Source organism: Trachinotus anak, unplaced genomic scaffold (genome assembly GCF_046630095.1).
Source record: "Trachinotus anak isolate AG129_WGS33_773 ecotype Australia unplaced genomic scaffold, CSIRO_AGI_Tana_v1 ptg000018l, whole genome shotgun sequence".
Classification (NCBI taxonomy): Eukaryota; Metazoa; Chordata; class Actinopteri; order Carangiformes; family Carangidae; genus Trachinotus; species Trachinotus anak.
Genome location: NW_027273869.1, coordinates 10,786,347 through 10,808,114, shown reverse-complemented (window position 1 = coordinate 10,808,114; position 21,768 = coordinate 10,786,347). Strand labels below are relative to the sequence as shown.

The 21,768-nt window shown below is 40.6% G+C and overlaps 1 long non-coding RNA gene across 1 annotated transcript in view; it reads left to right on the top strand.

Moving 5' to 3' along the window:
* Positions 1-11,510: 11,510 nt before the first annotated feature.
* LOC139634854 (uncharacterized) overlaps positions 11,511-21,768 on the top strand; it is a 33,198-nt gene continuing 22,940 nt past the window's right edge. Inside the window, exon 1 of the long non-coding RNA XR_011694087.1 lies at positions 11,511-11,692. This is a non-coding gene — a long non-coding RNA (uncharacterized lncRNA). The remainder of the gene's footprint in view (positions 11,693-21,768) is intronic.

Sequence of the window (21,768 nt, the reverse complement as noted above, 5' to 3'; positions counted from 1 at the left end):
CAGTTTACCTGTCTGTTTACCTGCTTTTAAGCTTGTTAAAGGCATCTTGTATGCACTGTATGCAAATTTTAACCTGTGAAACGTCCAAATGGTCATCTTGTTGTGCTTTCATTGCTCTCTCCACCTGAGTGTACTTACATATACACAAATAATTTGTGGGAGTAATGAGCTTTACCAGGTTTACCAGAACACATACAGTACAGGAGCTGTGTCATAATTATAATACTGTGTGTCACACACTTTAAATAATCAGTGGCAGTTGTATCAACAGCATGAGAGGAGTTAGGTTCAACGTGATTGGCTGTTATCACACTCATTCCCAGCGTGGTTGTGCGGCTGCCAAAGGCTATTTAGTTCTAAGTGGTAATTACGCTGTGTTAAACGGATGTGCCATTTTCTACACATCAATGTGAGTGTCGGACGGTGCATATTTCCATTACAGAGATTTTCAGCAGAACATTCAATAACCAAAGTTTGACATGCTACAAACTGCCCCGGCTTCTTTTTATGTATCTCTTCCCTGGTTCAGCGGGTGCACATTAAAGGCTGTTTAGGCCACTTTACATTTGACGCATTGATCTAATACAGCTGGAGGACAAATCCTGATCACGAGGCGAGTGATGGGCCCCATATTGTCCAGTGGTAATTACTGCTTATGCCTATTAGTCTCCCCCATGATGAGGCTGGAGCCTGAACACACGTGCCAGCCTCATCTCGCCTGAACGCTGAAAACCTCACTGTGCCTGTGTATTATCCATGTTTTTTTTCTAGCACTAGTTAAATTAACTTTATGAGGAAGTTATTGGCCAGGTTGTGCAGACCCTTGTCGGTTTGTGCGCTGTCATTTTTTGGATTGGTGGACTGATGGAGATGGATTGTGTTTTTGATGGGTTTAGAAATGACTGTTAAGGCTGTTCAGTTACACAGTTAAAGGAACATTTCATCATTTTGGGAAATTCTGTACATATATTTGCTTTCTCACCAGCAGTTGATGAGAACAATAATACCACTCTCATATCTGTCCTGTAAATCTGAAACGGCGCCAGCAGCTATTAATATTGAGACTGGAAACGGGGGTGCAGTTGGCCTGTCTCTTTCCAAATTAAACAAAATCCACCCACCTGCACAATCTTGTTGTCACAGTGAGGTTGCCAGACAACCAGCGCCGACTACAGGAAGTGACTTTACTCTGTTGAGAAATAGTCTGCTCACATTGCCCCGTAGAACCAGAATGTGTTGTTTTCAAGCTTTGTTTTTAACACACAAAACATAGCATGTTAATTAGTGAGGTGGATTTAGTGACCTTAGAACAGAGCCAGGTCAGCTGTTTACCCCAGTCTTTGACGTTTGCTGGTGTTAACTTCCTATTTAGTGTGCAGACATCAGTGGTACCAAACTCTGTATTTAATTCTCAGCAAGAAAACAAAAGTGTATTTCCTAAACTGTTCTTTAAAGTATAAGGTATATGTTTGATGTAATTATTGATGATTATGTGGTTTCTACTTGTCTCTCCCACCCTAGGTTACTGGCTTGGTTAAAATGACGTCGCATGAAGCCTGTTTTTCTACAGCTCTTACAAAAGAATTCACGGGCCACAGTGTTTGAGATGAAAGGTGTTGATCTCTGTATCTTGATGGAGATGTTATTTGTATGACATGAAGTGATTATCTCAAACATCTATCTAGGAAATATGTTGTGTTGTGCAGTGTGTTTTCAGTTACAATTCAACTGTAGAATCTGTGTGTGTCTGTGACGGTGTGTATGTGTGAGTGTGTGTGAGTGTGTGCGAGTGTGTGTGCACGCCTGTGAGACGAGGACAAACGGAAGATGTTACCCTATCACGATGCGGTCTTGTGACCATATGACATTTGGAACAGGAAAGATTATTAGTGGCTGCAGGACATACACACACACACACACACACACACACACACACACACAGAGAGCGAGACCATATTTGAATGTGCATGTAGAAAACAGAAAAAAGCTTTCCAATTCTGCACTCAGTTTAAAAAAATGTGCATTAGTAATTAATCATGTAAATTATTTCACTAATTTTACTGGAACTATAGAACGACACTTTGAATAAGATTGCAAACACTTAACGTAAGTCTCAACTGCTGAGCTGGAAACATCTTATTATCCTTGAAACCGAAGGAACACTTTAGCCGAAGCAGTTTGTTAAATGAAGCACCCTCTGTGATTTAGCTCTGCCTCAAGTGGCCAAAAACTTAAGGAATGTAAAAGCCTTTCCAGTACTAGTGAGACTTCTTCATTTCGGGTTTTCATCTAGAACAGAATGAAGTTGAATCCTGGGTTGTAAACACAAATGAAAATGTGCTAGGCAGATTTTAATAATCCTTTTTCTCCCAGTTCCTATCTCAGCCTTGCTCCTCAGACCACTCTCCTCTTTCAGAAAAAAAATCATTAAAAGAGAGAGTGGGGGAGTAAAGCTCCTATTAAGTGGCAGAGACAATCAGAGTGTCTGTCTCAGCCTTGATATCTGAGCTGCTTTCAATCCCCTGTCGTAATAAGGGAAGGAGAGAAATTCAGTACACTCTGAGAAAATAAGTCAATTGAAACCTGTTGCCAATTATCAGGCTGCGTCCATCCCCCGAGTGTTTCCGTGTGCATACATTGAACTTTAACGTTCATATCACGCTCCTGTGGATATAGATGTATGTTCAACTTGTTGCACGCTGCCAGATCTCTTTATCTCTGCAGCGGCTGTCAGATGACATCTTCTTCATCAGTTGATTTCACAGCATGCATGTGCAGACAGTTTTGATATGTGTGTTTGTGTGTTTTGCCTTGCCACTGTCATAACTTATGGAAGAAACAAGAATAAGAGAGAGAGAATATTATGAAGAAAGAATAAGCCCACAGGAGGAAAACTAACTAGACTAATATACTGTAGTTCTATTCAAAAGATAACACACTCATTCCCTGGTGTGTAGACAAAGCATAAAAACAAAATGCAATAACGCAAGAATGGATGATGGGATGGGAAGAGAAAAATGGCAGATTGAACTCAGGGAGTGATTAACTTCTTATCTGTGTTTACAATAGTGAAGAGGAAAAACTATAAAGAGGGCATTTTTTTTTTATTTAATTCAGGCAGCAAATCTGTTAAAATGGAAAGGAGAAAACCAAAACTTTTCACAGTCTAAAATGAGAGGTAGAGGAGAAGGATGGGAGGGTGGTGAGGCACATAAGGCTAAATAATTTATTGAATAATCTCCTAAATCCTCTTTGTGTGTATCTTGAGACCCAAAATATGGCTTAAATAATAAAGTATGAAATCAAATAAAGGCAGATTTCCTCTTTCTAAACCACATTGTAAGGCATAAATACAAACATTTCCTTCATTTTGAGTCTCCACTAGTGAGCGGAGCATGTATCCATATCGGGTATTAACAATACAGAACCTTGTGTGTGGGCCAGTGGCGAAAATAACCACAGATTTCTTTCTACTCAGGTATGAATTTGCCTTTTTTGCCAAAATGAGCTGCAGAAAAATGTTTCATGTCTCTTTAATCAATCAAGGTCAAAACTGCAATTCTGTTGGAATAATAAGAGTCTGCAAGTTTGCATTTGGTCTTTGTGTGTCTCCAAGTGTCAAGAGTTTGAAAACTGAAAATAAAAACAAAAGTATATAGAGAGAGTCCAAGCTCAGACACAATGCTGTCGCGTATATTTCTGCCTGATTTTGTTGTGACCTGCAGCGGAAAGGGAAGTCACAAAGCTGAGATATCCAAGATAACCTTGGGAGATGTATAAGAGAATTTATTTTTCTCCTTTTTTTCCTGTCTTCTTTGTAGTCTTTTTTTGGCCACCTCACCTTTACACACATCTTCACAGATTGGCAGAATGAAAAACATGCACACACACTTGTAACTGTACCCAGCAGTGTTAGTCATGTTAATAAAAAAAAATCGTAATCAATCACTCATTAACCATTTACTCATTACGAACACATTCTCTACTAATTATTCCATTCATGCAAAAGTGAGTTTGTATTTAACACATGTGGAAATACAGAACTAGACTTTGTGGTTTAACACGCAGACAGCTCTACAATGTGGATCTGAATTTATCAGTCACTCAGCAGCTAGCTCAGCCTCAGTGGCTCCACGCAGCTCTGAACCTCAGCCGTGTGATCCACACATCCTCCAACCCTGAACAAAACCAGGTGACTCCTGAATGAGTGTGTATCTGTGGCTAATGTTAGCAAGCCGGCCAAGAACACGCAACATGTGTGGAAGACAACTTTGAAATGACTGGGAGTCACATTTCTCCTTTAGAGGCTAACTGCTCACTTTTAGGAAACACGTCGGAGTGGTTAGTCTTGTTAACGTTAATGTCTGAATGGAAGGTTAATTCCACAAAACAGGGCAATTGAGTCCAGTTCGGTTTGTCTTTCCAGAGTCGACTTCTCCCCGCTGATCAGACGAAGACCTGGTTTGGTTGTTATTGTTTTAACTTTATATTCATACACTCTCTTTGTGCATATGCTCAGTAAAATGTAATGTAATGTGTCAGCAGTAGTTTGGCGTTACAGCACAGAGGTGGGAGTGCAGCATTGGCCATGAAAACTGGGTATCATAGGAAGAACTGAATAAGAAGGTTTCATGCTTTGTTACATTAGTACTGTATGCATGCAGGTTCAATGGCGACTGTTTTATTTATTTATTTATTTATTTATTTTTTGATGGACATGTGCATCCTCACTGACAACCCGTTCAGTCCCCTGATAAATCCTTCATGCTGTCAGTATCTCAGGGAGCTGGGAATGAGACGGAGAGATAAATGATGGAAGGATGAAGATTAGAGGGAGAGACCTGGTGAGTGGTTGGGGGTGGTGGGGGGTGGGTGGGAGCGAGAAACAGGAAATGAGACAACAACAGGAATGGAGTTTCAGGTTTGGAGATAGAGGCTAGAAGAGAGTGAGATGGAAGAGGAGATGCGGACGCAAGCACCATTAGAAGCGAGAGGTGACAGTGAGATGGAGAGCTAGAGTGAAAGACTCAACAAGACAGAGTGAAAATGACAGTAATCTGCCAGTGTAGTGGAGGAAGACAGGAAGAAAAATCTGGACTACACTGAATGCAGATAGAAGGAAAAATGTGGGAAAATGTCATCACTTGAAGTTCAGCATGTAAAACTGCAGTAAATGTTTTAGTGAGATTCTTAATGTTACACTAAATTACAAATTTGATGTACTTCTGCTTGAGATTTCCATCCTCCCAAAAGTCAGATTAACCCACTTCCCAGATTCCTTAATTTAAACTGGGGCCCCAAGAAGAAAAACTGAATGACTGACAATATGAATACACACAAAAATTGAGCTCTTTCTTCTTTACCATCCCATTAATCATCTCACAGTCCCCCAGTTTTATTTTTTGACCCAATAGACAATCTCCAACCCAGTTGGGAACCACTGAAAGAACCATCAAACTGTACGTAAAACCAACTCCACCTTCACCAATTATAAAATGCTACTCGATGCATCAGCAACAATCTGATAATGCAGTATGAAAGAATATAGGCTATCAGTTACTTGGAGCATTTTTTTCTGCAGAACCACTGCTTTTCCTTTTGATGCTTTTAGCACATTTGGTTTAGAGTATTACTGTACTTTAACTTAAATAGGACTATAATAATGAATCTTTAATAAAGCATTTTAAGACTGTGGTGTTGGTACTTAATACAGGATCAGAGTAAATTTAGAAAAGCTTGACCTCAGTACAGCCTAGCAAGTGTTTCTGAAGACCACAACATTGTTCTGGCATAAAAAGCCAACACATTACAGACTGCAGTACTGTCTGCAGCAATGGTGCCTTGAAGCTACCGAAAAAGTAAATCCTTTAAAACAAGAGGTTGACTGAAACACTGTGTACTTAAAGACACAGTGCTTTTAGAGACATCCTACACTGTGCCTCAGAGGATAGAATATTAAATCAGCCATATATATATACCCTAGGCTCACAATGTATATAAACCTATTTAGCCAATCTAAAGGGCTTATTCAAATGACTGGGAGGAGACAGGAAAAGGTTTAGTGCCACTCAACAGGGATGACATACCTATATTTTCTACTGTTGGTGCACAGCTCTGCGCCGCTGCTGCAGTCTGCTGTTTTTGCCTATGACAACCAACAGATGGTGCTGTGGTACTTCAGTTGCCACACATGTCACTGGCTTTTAAAATCAGTCGACGCGAGTGTTGAGCTGGAGCACCATCAGATGATCAAATTTACAGACACAAGCGCACTTACATCTAAAAGCAGTGTGTTTATGCAACTGAGACGTTGGATTACATAACGAAGACATCCCCAGCCTGCCTTTTTGTCTGTCATGTCAAGATGGGAGCACTGTGTGTGTGTGTGTGTGTGTGTGTGTGAGAAGGAAAGATGTGTTCAAGAGGTTATATGCTAGCCTTAAAAAGAAAGTGCAGTTTCATTGACTCTCACTCCATGTGTCACTGCATTTCTCCTGTTTCTCTTCTCATTTTACTCTTTCCGTATTCAAGATAAGACATGTTTGATATTTTGGCTGCATGCCCCCACTCTCTCTCTCGCTCTCTCTCTTTCTCCATATTTTCTAGTTTCAGTCATATCCACTTTCAGCCTGTCCTCTTTTCTTTTACTCTCTCACTGTTTCCATCTCCTGCTCCTGTTTTGGGGGATTAATGACTTGTTCTCAGGAATATCTGATGCAGACTGTATTCCAATGCTCCCATCTTCCTTCTCTGCTATAATGATCTAACACTAACACTATGTGGTATACACACTGATATATGCTTGCACAAACACATACAGAGGGGTCTGGTTTCTGTATTAATTTCCGTCTGCCTCCATTTAATTTTCAAAGAATGAGGATAATATAACATCTGGCAATATCTCAAAATCGAATTACCAAGTCCAGTGTGTGTGTTTTTTCTCATTTCCCTTTAATCTCACATCTAAATACTGATGTTGCTAAATACTCATGTTATCTTTAATACATAGAAAAGTACTTAAATAGTCATATGACACTTCAACTCTCATTACACAACATAACTGCACACAGAGAGACGTACTGAATAGCTATGTTGTTGTCTTTGTTGTTTTGTGTGTGTGTGTGCGTGTGTGTGTGTGTGTGTGCAAAAGTCAATTCAGTCTTCATGCCAAAACCACTGATAATGGCATGCTGGTATGCTATCTACTCATAGATAAAAGTCATGGATGTTCCACTGATGATTTGTCATTACTGCTTTTTGTATGGATGACATTTTATGTTCGGGTTCATCAACTGCAAGAAGAACTCAGTGTGGAGAAAAGACACTACTGTACAACAACACTTGCCCTGACAAGGGTTTAGACAGACAAAGATTTTTATTACCCTTGAATAAAAATGTCCCCAGAGGAAAAGTCCCAAAACTGCATGAAATACTTTTGAATTAAGAAGACCCTTTCACTCATCCTCCCACACATTCTCAGTGCTGACACACACACACACACACACACACACACACACACACACACACTCACACACACACACACACACACACACACCAACATATTAGTATTTTCCATGCATATAATTTATTTTGGCAGCTCACAGAGAGAGATGCTGAAGAATCTTCTTCTGTCACTATGCAGGAGTCACAGGTGCTCCATGATAAAGGCACTCTGCTGTAGGGATGATATGCACACACACACATACACACGCACACACACACACACACAAACGCACTCCTGCATGCACACTCTGCAACTGAGAGGAAAACATTGGAAGTATAAGAGCAGTGTATGATATTCAGGGCAGTGCTTGTGGCAGGAAGCAAATTTAAAATGCAGGAAGTGATGTCAGTCAGACAGGAAACAGCCCTTGCTACAGGTAATATTGTCAGTAATATCAGAAAACCTTAACGCTGCTATAATCAGTATTTTAATATCAACAGTGGATCATACAAATATTTGCATTTGATTCATTGTAGTGATAAGCTCACATATAATTTTTACCTGACCGTGCAGTTCCCCTCAGCTCCATGGAGTGTTTGTCTTTCAGCCCAATGTTTTGCTTCACGCTCACAAAGTTAGCAGCTCGCTCTGTCCTACTCAGCCAAAATGCAATAACTACAAATTTTGTCCAAATTTACAGGACCAGAACCCCGGCCAAAAACAGTAAACTACGCAGCTGAAGCAAGAGAGACAAGTTAAGGTCCAGCTAGCTGGAGACAACAATACCAACCACAAAGTAAACAAAAAACTAAAATCACTCACTTTTGCTGTTTCCTGTAATTGAAATGTATCAATTTTGGCGAAGAAAAATCTTACTTATTTTGTTTATTATCCCACACGAATGAGACAGAAGCTAAATACAGTCATGGAGGAAGTAGATAGCTAAAGTAGTCCTGCCAAAAAGGTAACTAGCCTATCTTAGCAGATTAGAAAAAGAGTGAATATATGAATATAGGACAATATAGGGCAACAACAACATCCTATAACTGCCTTTGTACCGAAATTCATGTGGAGCACACTTGCAGGACAGTCCCTAATGAATGGGAGTGAATGCTACTACACTACTAAAATAATTATTTATATTATATAAAATATATTTTAGTTAAGTACAGGTTGTGACCAAATTGAATGTCTTATACTTAAGTTGTTAGGTAACCAAAATCCAATAATCCAGTGTCATCCAAATATCATCTTGACATATAAAATATCGACAGTCTAGCCATGAGCAAAATCCAACATCTGCTAAACGTCTGCTAAATGTCATAATGTTGATTAGCCAATGTTGGATTTGATGTCAACCGAATTTTTATTTCCAACCAAAATTTAACATCTACCCGCCGTTAGAAATGTTAGAGCCCAACATCTTTCTGATGGTGTTTTGACGTCCAGTGTCTGCTGGGAGGGAATGTGATTTTGCTGATAAAACACTAGCATTCTGCTAATGTATGCTGATTGGCCTGTTCAGGATTTATGACTGATTGTTCCAGGACACGCTTCTTTGATGGCACCGGTATGTGTTGCTGATTTGCAGTTTAGTATTTGCAGGGCCACTTATCCAACTTATGTTGCGTCTCTAAAAGCCAGAACACACATGACTCATTATCTTCATGAATGTAAGTGGAGTCTCAGACCCACAAAGCTCCATGTTTTTCCCCTTGCCCCTTCTGCAATATCTCTTTCTACCTATTTCTTCCTGACTCCACCCTGCTTATTGTTATCTGAGGTGTCTCTTCCTCTTCCTGTCTGGCTTTTGCTTACTCATCTATACCTTGTTTTTTCCCCCTGTCTTCCTTAATTCCCCTTCTCTTTTTTAGTCCCCCTGTTTTGCACTCATACCCGGTTCTTCCCTCTCTTCATCTTTTCAGTTTGCCACTCCCTGTTTCTCCTCAGCACAAACTTCAAACACATTACTTCAGAGAAAATAGAGGGAACACTTTAGATCAAATTAGAATATCCAGCAAATCAGGGCCTCCTCCATTCATTTCATCAAATTTCACCAGTCTTAAAGCGATGGTCCATGACATATGCCTGAAATAAATGTATGCGCTCCTACAAAACACAACCAGGATTATACCTTCGCAGCTCAAGAGTGTGATCTGAATGACAGATGTGTAAATCAGAAGAAATGAGCATCCAAAATTTCACATTTTGGTTTTCATAAAAAATCTGGGTGGGACAGTTACACTTACACTTACACAAACAATGCATTCACACAGTGTGTGCTACTAACATTCATACAACACTGATAACAAGCAGATGTGTCTCACATTCAAACACACATATGCATTAGGGCATGTGATAAAGCAACGCGGAAACACACATACACAGGTAGAGAACCAAGAAATGCATAAATGGGCCTGCACTACAGGGAAGGGAAAAACTGCCTTCCAGAATATCCTTCATGTAATTACAAGGGAAGGCAACACTGCACTGCAACACAGATTGTGACGCGTGGAACAAAACTGAGTCTTTATGAAGCTGAGCGCTAGAGCTCGGTGAACATGATCACATGAGATCCAAACCCTCAGGGGAGTACAAGTGTCCTTGTTCGCTGTACGTAGAAGAAGGCGAGCCACAGACGAACAGACGTGTGTTGTGTGTGTTTGACAGTGCATGTATGCTTGTGTATGGCAGGGCTGTGGGTATATAAGTGTGTGTTTACAGTACTTTGTGGGTTGGTATTTCGCAAATATGTGTGCGATATATGTGTTTCCTTGCATGATGTAAAGACTAGAGGAAACTGCAGAGCGTGTGGCTGAGTGCGAAGATGTTTGATGCCTGTGTGTGTGTGTTTTTTGTATTTTACAATTGCTGGCTTTTAGACGGAGAAGAGCAAATGATGGGAAATAAAATGAAGGTGATGGATGAGCGTGACATCTATAACTCACTTTGGGTTAGTTTTCCCGCAAGACAAAAAGAATCATGATATGAAAAACTTGTTTGCTTAGTCAATCCCTTGTTGAATGAGTGAGGCAGCCTGTGTCTGGTAGCCTCTAGCAAGCAGTGTATCATGGAGCTACAACACCATCCCCTGAATCTACATTTATTTCATAATGACACACCTCATTTCTACTCTGGAACTATTAGCAAAAAGCGCAGCAATGACACAGCGGAAGTCCTTCGATTTTACATTATTGCAACAAATGAAAATGAACTCAATTCTGGCTTGACTGCAGTGCAATCAACAGATCTAAATTCTTGCTTTAGGGCAGAATGCAAATTATGCACAAATATGGCTTCACACTATTGGTCTTAATAATAGATTTAACCCCTGAACTACCTTACGTTGAATACAGTTTTGATGTGACAAAGACTTACTGCAAAGTACTGCAGTGAAAAAAAAAAAGCTCATTTTTCTTCTTAATGTACCACTATTATCAGCAGACCAGCACATGTTTAAACAGAAACATCATTCATATTTTAAATTACAGTGATTTTATGTTTCTGTCAAGCAGAATAAAAGGACCAAACAGGCCAGCGTTTACCAGATGGTAATTTTGTGGGATTGGAAGTCACAGTGCATTTTCCATGTTTGACTGACAGATCAGTTTGCATCTGTGAAACACACGGTAGCATGATTTTGACTCCTATATTTTCACAATAAAGGAATGGAAAATCACTATTTTATATCCCCCCACTTTGCCAAATTATACAGTACAGTAATCATATTTTCATTCTACGCCTGTCTGCATTAATCTTCCCAGCCCAGTCAAGATCTTGAAAATCCATTCTGCTTTCATAGTGAAGAGACTGTGATAATCCAGGTAGGCACTGCATGAATACCTATTATGTTTATAACAATACACAACTACCAAACAATAGCTTTTTTTGTACATCTGGGACGGGTCAGGATAAATAATCACAACCCCCATATTAGTTGTTCTTACATTAAACACTGGCTACTACAAAAGACAGTTACTACAAATTAGGCCTGAGCCAAGCAGATAATCTGTAGCCACTTCCCCCTCCCCCTCCTGCAAAGACACACCTGAACCAGATCATCCAGTCAGGAGCCTTTTTGCCAGAACTTTCACCTCTCAATTGTACAGGTTTTGTTGAGATCTTCATTGATTTATCCTGTCGGTGAAATCCTTGAGAATTCTGTTTGTTGTGGATTTGCATGGCTGGTGAAGTTTTGAAGATGTGGACTGGCTTTTTGACAACTATTCCTCACTTCAAGGAAAACTGGTGAGTTTTATTGGAAATGTATTAAGCCGCTGCTTGCTGGTTTTATAGTTATGATGTTGGATAACAAGTGCTTTGTAAGAACTAGCTTTTGCGTGTGAGGCCCCATGTACAGGCATTAATATTAGTTCTGTTGGTTTTTGTAGGCAGATGTTGCCTTATTTATGCTGGTAGCTAGACCAGTACAGTGGTTCTGCATCAGGGCTACAGTAGTTGCTACTTGCTTCTTAACTGTGATGGATATGCTGATACTCTGCAGCAACAGAATAGACCTTGTCTTTGTTGCATTGCAATGCATTTTTAGATTGGCTGACTGGTTTACTCAGCTTGTGTTGCATGTGTACTCTTTAAAGTGCTCCAGGCTGGGAGAGAGAGAGAGAGACTAAGAGTGGGTGAGTTTTGAGTTAAAATGGCTTTTGCCTGAGAGAGCTCTTTGATATCAAAACATGGCTTCAAGCTGATGTGACTTCTTGCTTATCATCCTGTATGCAGCATGTCCTCCTGAATCCAGATGTAGTGATTATTAAACAGAAAACCTGGCTGAATCTTACCACACATTTATTCATGTTACATGGCAGAGCCATGTACCAAACGCAGTGTAGGATTACAGTACTGCTTACTTGGTAGTCAACAGTTTGTTTGTTCTTTCCTTAGCCTAAAGAAAATGTAAAACTCCTGACACTGCCAGCCACAGTGACACACACCACAACATTTGTTCGCTCTGCTGGACAATCCAAGTGCAAATACTGCCAGTCAGTTATTTCCTGTTGGCTCAGACTTTATTGTCATGTTTAGTGGTGGTGTTCTTTGGACAAAAAAAAAAAAAAAAAAACACAGCAGCAACACCCCAGTGGCTGAATGAAAACCTACCTGAGCCAAGCATCCAGTAATTTGTTTGCCAACCATAATGTCAGAGTATGTCAGTGGATGGAACAACCAGACTGCAGGAAACAGAGATACACAGAGATGCTCTCATCACATACCACCATGGAAATAGCACCGATCATTGGTGCAGTGTTGGTTGTGTTGTTTACTTGTTGCTGCAACTTCCCTGTAGCACTAAAAGCAAGGTGTCATGTGAGGTGGCTGCGAACATTTAAACCCTTAACAAAGGGACAATGTCGTGAGCAATGGGAGCAACTCTCTCTGATTGCTTCACAACAATACCGAAGCCACAGTTAGAGCTTCCCTTAAGCGCCGGTTAATTGCAGATGAAAGAGGTGCACTGTGGGTAGGGCGGCATTACATGCAATATAACTCTAGTGCAGCTCAGTTAATTGATCTTTTACACCTTCCTTATTTAAGTTCACTATTTTTCCTTCCTCTCTTTTGACACTTGATCTCTCTGTCAACAAAAATGCACACACACTGTGTACAGGAGACACTTGAGAGTCATTTGTCACAATTAGCAGATGGCTACTGACTGGCCATTAAAGCGCCTTCAACTACTGCTACAAGGTGTAGACTGATGAAGTCAGATAGACAGAGAGACAGTGGTGGCTGTGTGTTTCTGTTACAGTTTCTGTTCAGATTGTACAGCTTTCCTTATATTGTAATATAATGTGTTCCCGTCTTCAGTTTTGAATAAAGGTGTTTCATGGGCAGTTAACAGCTTTCTATTTCCACATTCAAACAATTTCTCACATAGGCGGTAAAATATGCAAGCAATCAGTTGTATTCCGCAGCACTCTGAAGGCAGAGAGTGATGTAAATGCTGTTGCAGCCAATTAAAATCAGTAGTTTAGGTAAGACAAAATGTAATGTTGAAAACATAGACTCAGACTAGTCTTAGCCTGAGAGTCCATTAACAACAATATAAAAACTGTAGATTCTTTATTCCTCCAAACGACCCCTGTATTCAGGCAAATGATCCGACCACTGATGATGACAAAAGAGGTGTGCACAGAGTCTTTAAAGACATAGGAGCCACCGGGCAAACACAGTCCCACACATCTCATGGGGTTTGGGCTGTCGGAGTGCAAGTGGGGCTCCTTATGACCCATAATGGCCATGCTTACCAACACTTTGACCTTGTGCACCAGCGATGATGAAAGAGGGTAATTTCTGTGGCGTGGGAGGCCACTGTGATGCATGGCATCATTTTTAGCGCTCTCTGAGATGCACTTGGGACGTTCTGTGTATTGCTAAAGGTCAATTCAAAAAGGTCACATGCTGACAGAATACACAAATACCCCTAAATATCGCCTATGGGAATGCTTTTATTACAACGGGCATGGGAAAAACGCATACAATTTGAAACCTACAAAAATATAAATATGAATTGTTGTTGATGACATCTGAGGTTTGTATGTGAAACTCATCACCTCAGAGCTTGAAGCTGAACTAATAGCGTCAACATTTCCCTGAAGCTTGATATGACGTAACATGTTTGCTCTCGCTCTCAGCCAAGAAACTTTGTGAACATGGATCAGATGTTGACGATGATGGCACGATTAAAGGCGTATCTTATTTTATTTCTCCATAATTCACCATGGAGGGAGAACGGGTGCGTAATCTATGGCATAATTAGAGAATATTAGCAGGATTCCCTTGGGAGAGAGATGGAGAGATGAAGGTAGAGATCGAGACAGAGATACGAGGAGGGGAAGCACGGGGGAAATGGTAAAAGAGGAGGAAGGAAAAAAGATAAGGGCGTAAAGGAGTCAATAGAAACATTAGTAGAGAGACAAATAATGGAGAAATTTTGGTTAAAAACTGGTAAATTGTGTTTCGTTCTGTTTTATTGTTGATTTATTCCTTGGGCTTGATCTGCTTCTTTTACTTTGGATGAATGTGTGCATAACTTTAAAATGCACGTATGTTTGTGTGCATGCATGAGTGAGATGCTTTTGACAACGAAGAGAAATCTTGGGAGGGAGGAGTGTGGGTGGGGGGGGGGTGAAGAGATCAACCATTGTATCACAGAGAGAGAGAGAGCGAGAGAGAAATATACATTTCATATGCTGTCTTTGCAGCAGCGCTGTTTCTGATGTATAGTCATGCTGATGAAATTTGAAAGTTAGAAAAACAAACAGAAAGTAAGAAATGGACACAACTGAATAGAAGCAGAAGAAGTGTAGAGCCTGACTGATAGGCTGGCATGGCTGATATTATTCCCCCCTTTTTAGCTTTGTCATCTCTCTATATGCTAACAGATATGTAGGAAACGGCAGTACTCAAATGCAATGAAATATATATTTGAGATAATTTAGGAACTAACAAACTTCCAAGTTTGTCGTTTCAACTGTGTGTTTATGGTTGTTTATGGATTTCTAACTGAGAACGCTTACACAGCATAGTGCAGAAAAGTGGGAGCCGTCAGTTCATCAAAGTGACAACCTGTCACTCAACACCACACTTTACTCTCCAAGGTTTTGGTTTCCCTGCCTTCATCAGGGTGGTTGTTTCTGGTTTCCTGATTTACAGTACATCAGTTAGTCACATGGCTTGTACAGGGTATCTTCCAAAGTTACTATTAACTTTTAAGAATAGTTTTTCACAAAATACAATTATTCCAAGTGGAAATCATAATGACCATAAATACAAAACCACCATCTTTTAAAAATAAAGCTTATTATTTTTTATCAGTGGGTAAAGACGGTGAATATCAATTTATTCAATTCACAGCAACAAATTCTGTCATATCATTATCAGACTTGTTGAACTTGAAATATATCAGTACTGGTTCTAACCAGTTTTTCAGAACACAGTATAGCCTACTCAGATCTGTTCCATCTCTTAATCCTTATGATAACCCAACTACTTTAGACGTCAATGTAGAATTTAACACCTAGTATACCAATATCAAATATATGATCTATTAAACATATCAGTACAGGCCTCAAAAATACAATATGGGGTAGGTTCTAATGAATAATAATAATAATAATAATAAACTTTATTTATCTAGCACCATTCAAAACAAAGCTACAAAGTAATAAAAAGAATAAACTAAAACTACAATCAAAATAGAAATGGTATTAAAAAAAAAAAATAAATCAATTACAACAATCATTACAGTCCTGCCAGAGGATCTCAAGCAGCCATCAGATCACAGATGTAGGCAGCAGCCAAACCATTCAGAGCTTTAAAAACAAAAAATTAAAATCTTAAACTAAATTCCAAAACTCACAGGAAGCAGGTGAAAGGCAGCAGAGGAGTGGTGTGACGTGGTCGTTTCCATTAGTGCGTGGTAACAGCCTGGCAGCAGCATTTTGTATCGACATGCAGTCTGCTGAAAGTTTGAAAGTTAGAAAAAGGAACAGGCAGGCGGCAGAAAGACAGACAGATATGAACAGAAAGTAAGGGATAGAGAAATAACAGCATATAGAAAGAGAAGAGATCGAAGAAGTGACTCTGCTCAGTTCTATTTTTCTGTCCCTCTGTGCTAAGAAAACTATTGACAATTTGAATACTCAGTAGAAAAAATGAAGTATTTCACTCTGGAGAGAACTGGGGCAGAGCACAGGAGAACATGAATAAACAAATACACACTCGCCATCAAAATTTCACTGCTTCTTAGTTTAACACCTTCTGTAAGAGCTCCACGGGGCGACATCAAGTAGCTCCTTTGCTTCACGTGGAACAATAGATGCAAAGCAAATGGTAAAGTAAGAATATAATAAAAGTTTGTGAAAACAAGCTGAGTGGGAGGGAGAGGGGGCAGGAGGAGCGGGGCTGAAGAGGATGAAGAGAGGAAGATGTAGAGACGACGGAAGGAATAGGAGTTTGATAGATAGCTCTTCCACAGTACTTTGGTAGGATTTTATTACACCTGCTGTCCTTTTCTCTCTCTCACACACACACACACACACACACACACTTACACATCACAAACCTACACTGTTGGGATATGGTAAGACAGAATAAATTACCCTGTCTCACTGCATTTCATGCATGGCTGCATATTCACATTCACACACACACACACACACACACACACACACACACACACTCCCATGTTCTCATACACCACTACCAGCATTCACAGGTGTGCAAACACAAAAAATACAACCACTATAAGAAAAGCAATATGCACACAGTAAAAACATCAAAGGAAACACATATAGAAAATATAGAATCATCTGATTTTCTCTTATATAAAGACCAGAAAATAAGAACCAGGTGCTCAGAATGATACTGGGCTCAGCACAAGTGGAGCTGCATGATGGGGTGGAAAAAATGACTGAACAGCTGATTTTCATTCAAATAAAGAGAAGAAAAGAGCCAACGCCTCCACTGCTCGAAGCCAAGGCTGCTTTCACCGTCCATCACTTATTAACAACACATGAAGTTATAAAGTCATTTATTGGTCTCTCTCCTCGACAAATTGGCTCTTTCAAATTGTCCCTTTCTACCGCTTTCAAGGATGAACTATCGAAAAATCTTTGGCTTTGGTTAAGTGACCCCAGAGAGAATAAAGGACATTATCTCTGCAGAGGGAGCATGCTCAGTGGCTCCATAATGGCTTTGAAATCAAAAGACACAGGTTGAGTCACAAGAGGTTTAAAATTAAAGTCATACAATTATATAAAGACAGGACTCAAGAGGGTGTTTCTTTTCTTATGCTCAAGGATCAGGGCAGGAGCCATTAGACTGCAAGGTAAACAGGGGCTAAGAACTTGTCATTCTTTTATTAACTGAATGGGAAGAATCAGTTACATGTATAAGAGCAGGAGACTGCAGACCTCACATTGAAACCAGAGCTGTAACTAATGATTGCTTTGTGGCATCCCTGGAGAATAGGTGTAGTGGAAAGCATCCCAGCATGCACTGGGCCAGCGGGTTTGAGTCTCTGTTTATGCGTGTTTTTTGTATAACGTTGCAAGTATTACTGAGGTTGACGTTTTGTTTTGTAGTGTCACTGTTCTGACAGTTCTTCTGTTGCAGTATTTCAGTCAGTATTGTGAGCAAATATGGTTAGAAAATGGTCTGCTGCCGTGTCAATGCTGTAGAAAACTAAAGTGCCCTGTTGAACTGCAGAGTTCTTCTGGAGAAAACCCCAGCTTGCTGCTGTTTTACTATCAAAGCAAACTTTATTCTATGAATTCAAGTAGTCCTTTAGTCTATCAACCTTCCAAAACCAACAAATATTAAACAGTAAATTATCACATTTGAGACTGAAACAAGTTGGTTTTTAAGATATTAATCATTAAATTCATAAAAAAAAGTTTGTTTTATTTTATTGATCAGCTAATTAACTGACTTATTGTTTCAGCAGTCCCTGATTTGGCTGATGCACATAAGCTTTATCACAAATGGATATTGTTTGTTTATAATAATACTTTACATTTGTATAGTATAGTATATTAACTATTCAAATACTCCAACTGTATTGCACATTAGAGCATGAACATTAAGTGATTAGAAAAGCAATAAGGAGCTCTGCTCTGCTGTATGCCTCCTGGCTGTTCTTAAATCACAGTAAAACACTCTGTGCACTGGCTAATTGTTCAAATACCATATAGGAGGAGCGCTTAGAGAGAAATCATTGATGGGTGTTCAAGGAAGCGGAGTAATAGAGGTGGTATAATCTAGATGGGCACATCCCATCCAGGATTTTTAGTTGAATACCACTCCTGATGATTTGTGAGGCCAGAGCCCACACAAGGCCAAAATGTTGATAGCTGTGTGCTCACTCTTCATTGCTGTCATGGACCTCAGCAATTATAATGCCAAGTGTTATGTCCTTGGAGGACTTAAGAGAGGAAAAAAAAAAACTTTTTTTCCCCATTCATACAGCACATATACGATAGTGTAGGTTTGGATCTTATGGCTGCCACACAGAGGGGAATATGTGTTAGAATAAGCGAATCTGTATCTCAAAATTTCATTACGAACACCAACATGAAACTCGTTGTCCAGTTAAAACTAGTCCTGACTGCAGAGTCCAGTGTTTTCTCAGTGATTCATCAGCTATTTTAATTAGGGGAACAGTTATTTTGTTAAATATGCTTATTTGCTTTCTGGCAGAGAATTAGATGAGAAGATTGATACACTCTCACCCATTCAATATAAGGTTATAGCAAGCAGCTGATTACTTTAGCTTAGCACAAAGGCTGGAAACAGGAGGAAACAGCCAGATGTCTCTGTCCACAGGTGTCTACATATCCAAGTTTGAAAATGTCAATTTGCTGATTAACAAGGGTTTATGTTACTTTCCTGTCGGCTTCTCCCTGCCAAGAAATAGTCCCACACAAAACCCCTCCTAATAGTGAATTTGGTAGTGTTCCAAGACCTCGCCATGAGAAATCCCAAAGAGAGGCATCCCATAGTCCGGGAAGAAGTTCGAACAGGGGTGGAGGAAATAATGTGGCAGCAGAATAGTGGGGATGTGGCAGTAGAGCCATTGATCACAGGATTACTTAGTCAGAGCTCTGGAAGGGAGCCAAGCCACTTCAGGTCAAGGTCCTGATCCAGTTGGTTTATGATGTCCTCCTTCGTCTATCCAACCTTTCCCACTGGAGTCTGGAAGAAACTACTGCGCCAGAGAAGGGGATCCATGCGGCATATACTGAGTTCCTGTCTGAAGGGCCTGGGGGGGGGGGGGGTGTAGGACCTACCAGTGGTGTCACAACCAGGTCTGAGGTTAACAGCAGATGCTAGCAACAAAGGCAATTAGCTTTGAAAGAAGAAACGAGATGCTGCAGCAGTGTTCAAGCTCATCAAGTGGGCTTCTTGCCACTGCTTTGGACAGGGAGGTTAAGACCTTGGGAGGCAGCTCAAGCCCCCAGGCACCATCACAGAGACAACACTCCTGATGTCCTAGACAATGAACAACTGATTGCAGTTCTGTAATATTTTTTCATGTGATGATTCAAAATAAAAGGTGAGGCTTTAGTAGCTACATTCACATCGAGTGTTTTTTTTTTTTGATTTTGTACACATTCCCAATCAAACTCCACTGGCTCTGGCTGAGTCTTCTGTGCTAGTGTAACAACAATATCTTGGCAGTCAGCTTTCCTGGCACTCCTGCTCGCAGCAGTAGTGGGTCTCAATCGGCTAATAATGACAAACAGACTCAATGGATACAATGCAGCAGTAACAACAAGTGGGTTTCAGCAAACACGATTTCTTTGGGAGGTCCAACACAATGTTTCTGCCACCCATAAATAATTCCTACGCAATATACAGCTTATGGCTGTATGGCTGCCAAATTGTATTTTCATTTCAGGAGGGAGAGCAGAGAATTTACTGAGGAGGGAAAGAGAGAGAAAACAAGATGGAAGACAGAAACCAGCACACAAATACTTGTCAGCCAAAGTCTCTTGATTGGGATGTATCATTCTCTCTCTGTCTTTTGTGTGTGTGTGTGTGTGTGTGTATATAGGTGGATGCTGACAGCTAGTCGTCTGCTACCATCTATTCTCATTATCTTCTTGTCTGCCTGTGCCAAGCTGATTCTGTCTCTGTCTTCTGCTACACCCTCTCTTGATTCAGGTCCTGAGTGCGCTCATTGTTGCATTTCTCTCTTGTCAGAGAGTGAGACGTAGCAGAAAGAGAAAGAGGGGAAAGAAAAAGGGAGAGCGAAAGAGAGGATTTTCACTCCACTTGCTCTCTGTCATTGACAAGAGTTTAGAGAAGGCCAGTGAAACCGAATCTCGACACATTTCAGTCTCATTTCAGTTGACACGGGAGACATACAGGGAGAGAGAGAAAGAGAGAGACTGAGAAGCAGAAAAAGGTGGAGGATGAGGGGAGAGAGAGAGCATGGCCTCATACATTTTGATGACACAGAATGCTACCCTGTCGGTCCCTGTGCCGTGACATGGTGCGATGACACACACACATACACAGTGGATACTCCTACCTGACAACTCGACATGGCACTGCCTGTCAGTGCCGACGACATCCATCCTCTGTCCTGGAGAGACCCCCCCCCACACACACACACACACAGAAACAGCAGATACACCAACTTAGATACCACATCCACATGCCAAAATATAGTTGATACAAGAACAAATGCTCGTCTGTCATCTACCACAAAAACACACCTGGCCGAATATGTTGAGCTTTCATCACTGGCCAACAGAACCTGGAGCATCACAGCCAGCCAGAGGTGCCTGAAGCAGCTGAGCAGGAGTAAAAATGTTTTCTGAGGCCAAGTTTAGTCTACACTGCAGACAGATGGGCTTTGTTATCCATCTCTGGGGACTGAGCTGTGGTGCAGCCTCAGCGTGCTCCCAATAGAGCCAGAAATCAGTGAAGTGAGTGTAAGATGGATGAGCAAAGAAAAAAAATCCTGCGACCAATCGCATGATGCGGGGCCCCCTGTCTGTGTGCGATTGAAGCTGCAGGGTCAAGCAAAACAAACTGCTCTTTGTTCAGTTTAAATACCCAGTCCGCTTTTGTATTATATCCAGGGTGAGACCATAATGGGGAATATTTTTAATAACTTTATTATTCATAATGTAATTCGATGAGAATACAGCTGCCGGTTGATTGAGATTAACTTTCTATTTCTCTCTAAATACCCAAGATGCCCTGCTGCTTTGCATAACATACTAAAACATAAAGGGAAAGTGGGGAAAAGCATATACGCATATTTCCATGGCAACATGAAGGGAAACGCTATCTTACCTTTGTCATATCTGGATTGTGCATTCATAATAGTGAAAGTGCCTCATTATTTCCTGGGTGTAAGCGTGATGACAAACAGATTGATCAGCTCTGAGCTGTAGGACAGCTGATTTGAGCTGTTTCTAAGCTAGCGCCGGGTGTGTGCAAGTGTGATTTTGTGTGTGTTTGTGGGTCGTATGCTCGCCCTGACCCATGCCCATCTTGATGAGGCTTGTTTATGCCTCATCGGCTGTGTAAAGTTTGCAGTTGAACTCTTGTCATGCCCTCAGGAAGCATTACCACACGAACACACACACAAGGGTAAAAATAAATTGTTAAGGACACACAGACAACTAATTTACCCATACACACCCACTTATATCTATCAGAAAACGGGAATTATGACTGACAGGCAGAGAATAGATTGTGAGTGTCAGAAAGGGAGACAGTGATGGATTCAGGATCTAATGGTGTTGACTTGGAGACTGGTGGTCCAGTGAGACAGAGATGCTGATTGA